The sequence below is a fragment of the Microtus ochrogaster genome, chromosome 8 (genome assembly GCF_000317375.1).
Source record: "Microtus ochrogaster isolate Prairie Vole_2 chromosome 8, MicOch1.0, whole genome shotgun sequence".
Classification (NCBI taxonomy): Eukaryota; Metazoa; Chordata; class Mammalia; order Rodentia; family Cricetidae; genus Microtus; species Microtus ochrogaster.
Genome location: NC_022015.1, coordinates 64,870,153 through 64,879,690, shown reverse-complemented (window position 1 = coordinate 64,879,690; position 9,538 = coordinate 64,870,153).

Genomic DNA, 9,538 nt, shown 5'->3' with positions numbered 1-9,538 from the left:
TGTAGGTGTCACACACTCATATGTCTGTTCTGTGAGTTGGTGTAGGTGTCACACAATCGTATGTCTGTTCTGTGAGTTGGTGTAGGTGTCACACAATCATATGTCTGTTCTGTGAGTTGGTGTAGATGTCACACAATCGTATGTCTGTTCTGTGAGTTGATGTAGGTGTCACACACTCGTATATCTGGGAGACAGTTTGCATCGTATCTTTTTTGTTTGTCTGATAAGAGGCAGAACATGCTGGATAGAGGACACCAGGCATGAAGCGCAGTGTGCTCAGTAAAGAGGTCGCTTCACTGGGCCATCTAAACTGCAGGAGGGATTCAGCAACAACAACTGGTACACTGGGTTACCTTTTGACTTATGTATGCAAATTTCATATTAATTAACTGTGTAACTATTCATGTCATAGTTTCTTTTAGAATCCACAATAAATAATAAGAATAGAGGATACATGTGTGCCTATTCCCATTTGTGCATGTTCCTGAGGAGGTCAGAGGGAAACCTTGGGTCGCATTCTCTAGGTGAACTTGCTAAGGAGGATAGACCGGTTGGCTAATGAGCTCCAGGGATGTACCTGATGTTCCCCTAGTTCTGGCATTTTCTGTGTATGCTACTAGGGCTGGCCTTTCCTGGTGACTGAATTTAGGTCTTCATGGTTACAAGGCAAGCACTTTACCAACTGAGCTATTTCTTAGCCCTCCTCTTTCCTCTCCTCCTACCTCCTTCTTCTTCTCTTCTGAGGCAGGGTCTCCCTCTGTATTCCAGATTGGCTTAGACCTCACTATGGTCTCAGACTCACAGCAATTCTCTTGCTTCAGTCTTCCAAGTGCTGGGATGGCAATCATGGGCCACTGTGCTTGGCTTAGAATACAGGCTACATAAACAAATTTCTTTTGAGTGTCTATGATGCTGAGGAATTGTGAAGTCTCAGGGATATGGAAATGGTTGATATTTGGTCTCTGTCCTCAAGAGTTCATAGTTTACCAGAGGAGGCAGTTAAGCAAACAAAATAAAGACATTGAGTGCTACAAAAGCTATTTTAGTTGTCTAAGCAAATTTATCTCTGAAGTTCAGGGAAGAGAACAGGGCATTCTGTCTCTGTTACCATGGATTGGGAACATTTAGCAGAGGACATTTGAGCTGGACCAGGGATGGATAAGGTGAAGGACTTCCCAGGAGAGGGAACAGCAGAGACAAACAGGAGTCCATAGCACACCAAGGCGAGCACTCATATGACTTGTGTACTTTCTAGAATTAGAGGTATCATTATGCAGCAGAAATGTCCAGCAGGCTTGAAAGGCACTGCTGTTCTTACACAAGCATAAGATGAAGGAGGAAATGGAGACATTGGGAGATGGAGGAAGAGAGAGAGATTAGGATGAACTGGAGAAGCTGGGCAATAGACAGAAGCAGCCAAGGACAGTCAGAGGATGAGAAAGGCTTTTAGCTCCACTAAGAGAATTCTGATGAGCTACTGCTCTAAAGAAACCCAAGTCTCCACTGGTCCTGGTCCTGGGAACTGGCTTGTGGCCTGACAACGGACCTGCCATGTCCTAGGACACCTTGTACTTTTGCCGGGGCTCCCAAGCCTGGTTCACTGGCTGGTTTGATTGGCACTGCTTTGTGGTACTTTTGAAATACCCTTTCCTCTCGCCAGCTAACCTTGTGTGGTTCACAATCTTTATTTAGGATTTCTTTTATTTTGGGGGTGGTCAACATTACTCTGTAGCTTGTTTCTCAAAGCGAGCGTCTTTGGACAATTCATGCTCTTTCCACCTCTCAGTTCAATGCCATTTTCTCAGTTACCTGGGAGGCACTGGGAAGCCAGTACCTATTTAATAGTTAATGCGTCCAGTTCACCTGGTGGGCATGTGCGCCAGGTAGACATGGTCTCAGGTGTTGGAGATACGCAGATGAATAAGGCATTGTCCTTGCTCTCAAGGAACCTACAGTCTATCAGGGGAGACAAACACAAGGCAGATCGTTATCAAAGTCAATGCTACATGAAATGATAAATCCTCTGGGATCTTATGGAAAACACAGAGAAGGTCGTTGAGGCGGGGGAGGGTAAGGATGGCTTACTGTGGAAATAGCTTCTGAGATAAACCTCAGAAAAGGGAATGGAGAAAGGACCCTGCAGGTGAGGGACTGTATTTGAGCACAGGTATTAAGTGATTGCTTGTCTATTTTTGACAGATTTAGATTGGGGTGGCTACTGTTGGATTTTGTGGTTAGAGTTGTATATTGATTGTGACACATTTAAATGAATTATGAGACAAACTAGCAAGAAGGCTTTTCAATTCAAGTGAGAGACAGGGAAGACCGAGGCAGTGAAGTCAGGCAGGCTTAGAGACAGAATGAACACGGGGAGACATGTGGCCAACAGACTGCTCATGCTCCATCCTGGTGTGATATCTGTGAATGACCCTGATGAGATACACATGACGGTCTTGACTTCAAAAGTTGATTCTGTCCACTTACTTCCTGTGACTCTTTTCCCAGAAATTCAGTTTTACCATTTCTCATTTTCCCCATGGACAGAACGGAATCATGAGCAGTGTGGTTTGAAAGAAAATGACCCCCAGTGGCACTATTAGGAGTTTTGGCCTTACAGGAGTAAGTGTCGTCTTGTTGGAGAAAGTGTGTCACTGTGGAGGCGGGCTTTGAGATCTCCTATATACTTGAGACACTGCTCAGTGTCTCAGACACTTCCTGTTGCCTATGAGACAAGATGTAAGAACTCTCAGCTCCTTCTCCAGCACCATGAAGGCCACCACCACAATGAAATGCTTTCCTTTATAAGAGCTGTGGTCATGGTGTCTCTCCACAGCAATAGAAAGGGTTTTAGTGGAGAGCAAATGGAATAACGGTGAGAAGGACACTGAAAGAGTTAACCGCACATCAAGTGTTATTGCCTAAGCTCTGACTCTGCTTGAGTGCTGACTCTGGCTACTACAAATTGAGCATTGCATTTTTGTTTGGACTTTGCAAAATAACAACCTCTTCCAATATAAACCACGGAGAAGATGTGTTCAGTAAATAGCACCCAAACTTTGAATTTGGGGGTGGGGTGAAGTGGAAGCAAGATAAGAGAACGTGATAGCTAGTCATCTTTTGTTCTGAGTTAAGCAAAAGTCTCTTGCTCTTTTTTTTAACTTAATGCTGTTTATTTTATTACTTTCTTTTCTCCAGTCTGACTTATTTCTTTTTTAAAATTATCTTTTAGTTACCATGCAAAATATTGTCAGAAATAAAATCTGTTAGTCCATTTTCAAAGGTGCCTTGAGATATCTTAGGCCGGGCTACAAACGAATAGGAAATGCTAGGCCTTTGCTGACTTCTACCCACAAATAGGAAGCTGAGCATAGGTAGAGAGTTACTAATGCTACTAACAGCCAAGCTTGCCTAAAAGGGCATGTGTCTGACAGAGGTGAACCCACACATGATTTGCTCAGAAAAAGGTAATGTAAGAGGAAAGGATATGATGAAGATGGCATGTAGGCTTGCACTTTCCTGATTACTTAGCAGGGAGAAAAGAGGAAGGGACTTGCTGCTTAGGGTTTAAGATCTGTTCCCTGCAGCACACAATTAGCTGTGCCTGCATGCTGGGCTGAGCCCCTACTTTGCAAGGCTGGCACACTGACTGCTTCAGTGGTACTCTTATTATGAAGGGAGGGTCATGGTTTCTCACAATCACATTTTATACATAAGTGTCATTACATTTTTTTTCGCTCCCTCCCCTCCCCCGCTCTTCTCCCACACCACCCACTTCTTTTCTTTTTTCTAGCGAGTAGCCCCTTCTGTGTTCCGGTTATGGATTCGATTGCCCTCTCCAATTCTCACCTCCCTTAAGGTCTACTCCTTAATTCTCAGAATCCCCTTTCTAGTGTCACGACCCATAAATGTGCATACATACATGCATGCATACGGATACACGTTTGTAATTTAAAACTCAGGTTCTGCCTCTGAAGAGAAATCGGCACTGTTTGCCTTTCTGAGTCTAGCTCATTTTGCTTAACACAATGGCCCCCAGTTCCATTCATTTTCCTGCAGATGTCATGATTTTCTTTTCCTTTGTGACTACATAAAATTCTGCTGTGTATGCGTACTGGATTTTCTTTTATCTATCTGTTTACGGACTTCTAGCTGGCTTCGTTTCCTGGGTGTTGTGAATAGTGTAACTATAAACACGAATGTCCAATGGCTCTGCGATATCTTGACTTAGAGACTTTTGGATAAATACCCAGGAATTTTGGGTAAATACCCATTTAATCTGAAATGAGCATTAGAGCTTGGTAGGGTGCTGTGTGACTGTAATGCCAGCACTTGGGAGGAGAAGACAGGAGGGATCAGGAGTTCGAGGTCATCTTCAGCGGTATGACAAATTCTAGGCCAACCTGGGCTCTTGAGACCCTGTTTCAGAAAGCCAAATAAATAAATAAGGTCAACATAAAAGAAAAATGAACATTATATTGTAATCATATTATATTATAGCTAGCAGTGCTGTGGAACAAACTTTGAACACTGTAACTATGCATTGCTCTCATTGGTTAATAAAAAAAGCTGACTGGCCAATAGCTGGACAGGTAGAGATTAGACAGAAGAGCCAAACTGAGAGGATGCTGGGAAGAAGGAGGGTGGAGTCTCAGGAGGCTGGGCCAGACGAAGAGGAAGCCACATGGGAAGTTCATAGATGAGATAAACTAGCCTTGGGGCATCACAGAAATGAATGGAAACAGGTTAATTTAAGTTGTAAGAGCTGGCTGGGGAGACAAGCTTAAGCTATTGGCCAAGCATTTATCATTAATATTAAGTCTCTGTGTGGTTATCTGGGAGCAGCTGCCTGGACACAGAGAAAAGTCTGCCTACAAAGCAGCAATGTCCTTAGATGTGTAAAAGAACCTCACATGCTGGCTACATAATTTGTTCTTAGTATTGTGAATTTTCTTCTGACTGTTCTTTTTCAGGATGAAAACCTTTTTCAATCACCAATTGTTTGAGCTCTCAGGACTCAACAATGCACACAGGAAAGCCAGCCCAGATGCTGGTTTGCTCAGCAGTGTGGCTTTGACTACAGGAGGGAACCTGTTTTGGTTGGGGAAGCATTTGGAAGCACTTATCTTTCTCTTGGTGGCTCTCCAAACACTCCGAACTTTAAGGTGATTTAAAAGTTTACCAGTTGCAGCAGGGTGTGGTGGGCCATACCTTTAATTCCAGTACTTGGGAGAAAGAGGCTTGTGGGCTTCTATAAGTTCGAGGCCAGCCTAGTCTACACAGTGTGTTCCAGGACAGCTAAAGCTACATAGAGAGAGGCCCTGTCTCGGAAAAACAAACAAAAACAAAACAGAATAAAATAAATGCTTAACAGTTGCTCATTAAAAAAGGCCATTACTTAGCTATGGAGAAGGTTGGCTTTGAGGGGTATTTTTTTTTTAACGTTTTGGGTGACATTCTAGAAGATTTACTACACTTTAAACAAAATATTAAAGTCCTAGTACAAATAGTTGACTCTGTGGGATCTGGAAAACTGCCTTCCCCAGGCTCCCAAGCTGGAACTTTCCATCACATCCTTGGCATGCTACAGCTAGGCAGAAACAGTTTTCTGACACAAGACTCTGGCCTACATTAGATCTACACTTTCTCCCTCAGGTTTAGGGAGGCAACACCCGATTCTAGTCACAAAGAAAGGAATATGGAGCTCTGAACACCGCTTGGAGCCAGTAATTATCAGCCGCTCTGTTTGAGCTTGGGAGTAGGGTGACGTGAACCATTTGTGAGCACAAGGGGGCAGCTCGTTAGGGGAGGAGGTCAGTTTCGTCATGATTAAAGGAAGTGTTGTGGTATCTTACCAGTGAGTGGGCTTGCGACTCTTGAAGGTGCTTTGAAACCTTTCCTATAGCCGAAGTTCAGAGCTGAGGCCAGACAGACATCGGGCTATAAAACAGGAAGCCTGTACAGTGGATGATATGAGCCTGGTAAACAGTGGCCTGGTTACACAGACAGCTGCTGCGGCTCATGGGCCACTCATATTTAAAGCAAAGTAACAGAATTTGATGTCACAGGGCATGAAGACTTAATGAAATGTGTGACCAAACCAGAGGTGTGACTAGCTGCCTAGACACAGCAAGAACAATGTAGACAGCATCAGCCCACATAGCACAGAGAAAGCCGAGCAACCATAAAGGGGCTTGTCCGACTCAGAGGGGAGAAGGATTCCCCACTGTCCTCTGGTTTGTCCAACTCAGAGAGGAGGGACTGGTGATACCCTGTTGCTCCCCTTGTACCAAGCAGATTCAGTCTTCGCTTTAATACCTTTTTTTTAAGCTTTAAAAAAGGTTATTGGCTTTGTAAATAAGTTTCATTCAAGTATATCATGTCCTTTGACCATATTGACCCCCACACTCTTTCCTTTCTATCTATCCCCTCAGAGACTACTTATTTTTAATTATTTTTTTTCATTCAATATATTTTGATCATGTTTTCCACTTCCTCCCATTCTTCCTAGGTCCACCCCATCTCCTCACTCACCCAACTTTATGCTCTTTATCTCTCTCTTTCAAAACAAAACAAAACAAAACACCACATAAAAACAAAAATCAAAATAAGCAAAAACCACCAATAAGACAAAAAAATGCCCAAAATCCTAAGAAAAAACATACAGCTTCTTTTGTGTTGGCCAACTACTCCTGGGCATGCGTGGTCTGCCCTGAAGTATGGTTGATAAACTCTGACACTCCATCCGAGAAAACAAATTTTCCTTTTGTGATGGAAGAAGGTCATTGGTTAAAAAAAATAAAGAAACTGCTAGGCTGGCCCTCATAGGTTAAAACATAGGTGGGAGGAGTAAACAGTACAGAATGCTGGGAGGGGGAGGAAGAGGAAGTGAGCTCAGAGACGCCATGCTCCCCTCTCCCGGGCAGACGCAATAGCTCTGCTCTCTGAGGCAGATGCAATGAAGCAAGCCGCCAGGTCAGACATGCTGAATCTTTCCCGGTAAGACTGATGCTACTCAGATTATTAGAGATGGGTTGATCGGGATATCAGAATTAGCCAGTAAGGGCTAGAGCTAATGGGCCAAGCAGTGTTTAAAAGAATACAGTGTCCGTGTAATTATTTCTGGGCATAAGCTAGCAGGTGGCTGGGGTGCTGGGGACACAGCCCCGCCGCTCCTACTACTACACTTTTGCCAATGGGTATCAATTGCAAATAACTTCTTGGCTAGGGTGTATGTGATGGTTTGAATGTAAACGAGAACAGGCTCATAAATGTGAAAGTCTGGTTCCCAGTTGCTGGACTATTTAGGAAGGATTAGGAGGTGTGGCCTTGTTGGAGGAGGTGTGTCATGGGTGGGCTTGAAGGTTTCAGAAGCCCAGGTCAGGCTCAGCCTTGAACTCTCTCTCTGCAGCTTGTGGATCAGATATGAGCTCTCAGCCCTGCTTCAGCACCGTACCTGCCTGCCACCATGCTTCCTGTCACAATCATGGACTGACCCTCTGCAACTGTAAGTCAGCCCCCAGTTAAATGCTTTCTTTTATAAGTTGCCTTGGTCATGATGTCTCCTCATGGCAATAGGGAGAGGGTCTCACGCTCTTGCTCCCACGGTCTTGGATGGTTGGAGTGGAGCAAGTGGCTTGCTCTTCACCTGGACAGAATGACTGGACAGAAACAGCTGGATCAGCAGCATTTAAACTGTTCTGTATCAGTGAGTGTTTATCACTATTTTATCCCTAAATAAATTCTTGAGAACCTTTCATGTACTCTTGTGGCATCTGTCTACAGAGGCCCTATATTTACTAGATCACAAGCAACTTAGCGGTGGCTACATCACTGAAGAAAACAAACCCTACTCCCATTCAATACTTTCCCCCTTGTCCCAAAGTCATGAATTAAAGTAGAAATTCTCCGAATCACCAACACTGCAGTGCCTAGGGTGGGTGGAGCCAGGCTAACAGTGCCAAACTCACACTGAAGCTTGTTCCCCACTTAATGTATTGAATGTGTCAGGACCTTACAGAGGTTAAACCCGATGGAAAGTGTCTGGGGACAACTGCTCTCTGCAAGGACTGAGGCTGAGCTGGTCTCTAGAAATAGGTAGATTTCTCAAGAGTGGATTAGTTCTTGCCAGAGCCGGTTATAAAAGGGAGGAGGTGATCCCGCTGTCTCGTGTCCTCCCTTGCAGTGTGTCCTATTGCCCCTGCTTTCTGATCTCAGCTGTGCTCCTCCACAGGACGCCCTCTGCTGTGTTGCAATGCAGTCAGTTGGTCCCTTGCCATGCTATCTGAGCTTGATGGCCACTAGAAGTAAAAGCCAAGTAAATCTCTTTTTCTTTACATGTTGCCCATCATCTGGCAATTGTTATAGCAACACAGAACAGACTAGGACTTTCCTACTGACATGCCTTCTTCACACACGTTGTTATGCCATCAACCCACTTTAGGCTCCTCTCCACAGAGAGCAAAAGCACTTTATTGGGCACAGCTTTCTAATCCCCAGTACAAGGCTAGTGGTTGCCCATTTTTTGAGCGATCCATTTCCCTCTCTTCTTATTAGACATGCCCTCCTGAAGCATTTAGTAAATTCTGATATGTAAGCATGTCTATTTCTGGATTCTTTCCTTTTTCTGATAATTCTGTATTCATGTACCGATTTATTTATTTATTTTGTAAAACTCTATAGTACAATTTAAGCAGATAGAGCTAAAATGCCTTCTTCTTATTCTTTTTCAGAATATTATTTGTTCTCATTTTGATTTTTTTTGATGTTTTCTATAATTTTGGTAACATTTTGGCTAATTTCTGTCCCTTCTCTTACACGGCCCTTCCTCTCGCTCATCTTCCAGGTAGTTTCAGTAAAGCCTTTAAAGGGCTGATGGCTCGGTGAGTAAAAGCACTTGCTTCCAGGCCTGACGACCTGAGGTTGGTGCCTGGATCCCACATAGCAGAAGGAGAGAACCTACTCCTGCAGGGTATCCTCTGATCTCCACCCAGGTGCCATTGTGTGCATGCGCGCATACACACACACACACACACACACACATACACACACACACACACGTAATGGCGTTTAAAGGTCTTGTAAAATGCCCTTCAGCACGATTCAGTGGTTACTTTTTAGAGTCTTTGTAGCTCAACACCTTCATCCAGCTTCACCCTTCAGTACAGACAGAGACAGCACAGCTACTTGGAGTTGTCACCATCAAGAAGAGCGAATGCCCCTTCCCAGAGTCAGATTTTATTTATCCATTGCTCATCTCATTTTGTAGCACCCAGATGTCTAATTTTGTTCAAGAGTATTCTGGAGACTTAAAAAAAATCATGTTATCTTGTTGGTTGTCTTCGTTATCTGGGAAACTGAGGAAGATGACTGATGGTACAGGAGTTTTGAGTTCTAGTGTCTATGTCTATGTGTCTAGTGTACTATGTCTATGTGTCTTGTGTCTTTGTCTATGTGTCTAGTGTACTATGTCTATGTGTCTAGTGTCTTTGTCTATGTGTCTAGTGTCTATGTCTATGTGTCTAGTGTCTATGTCTATGTG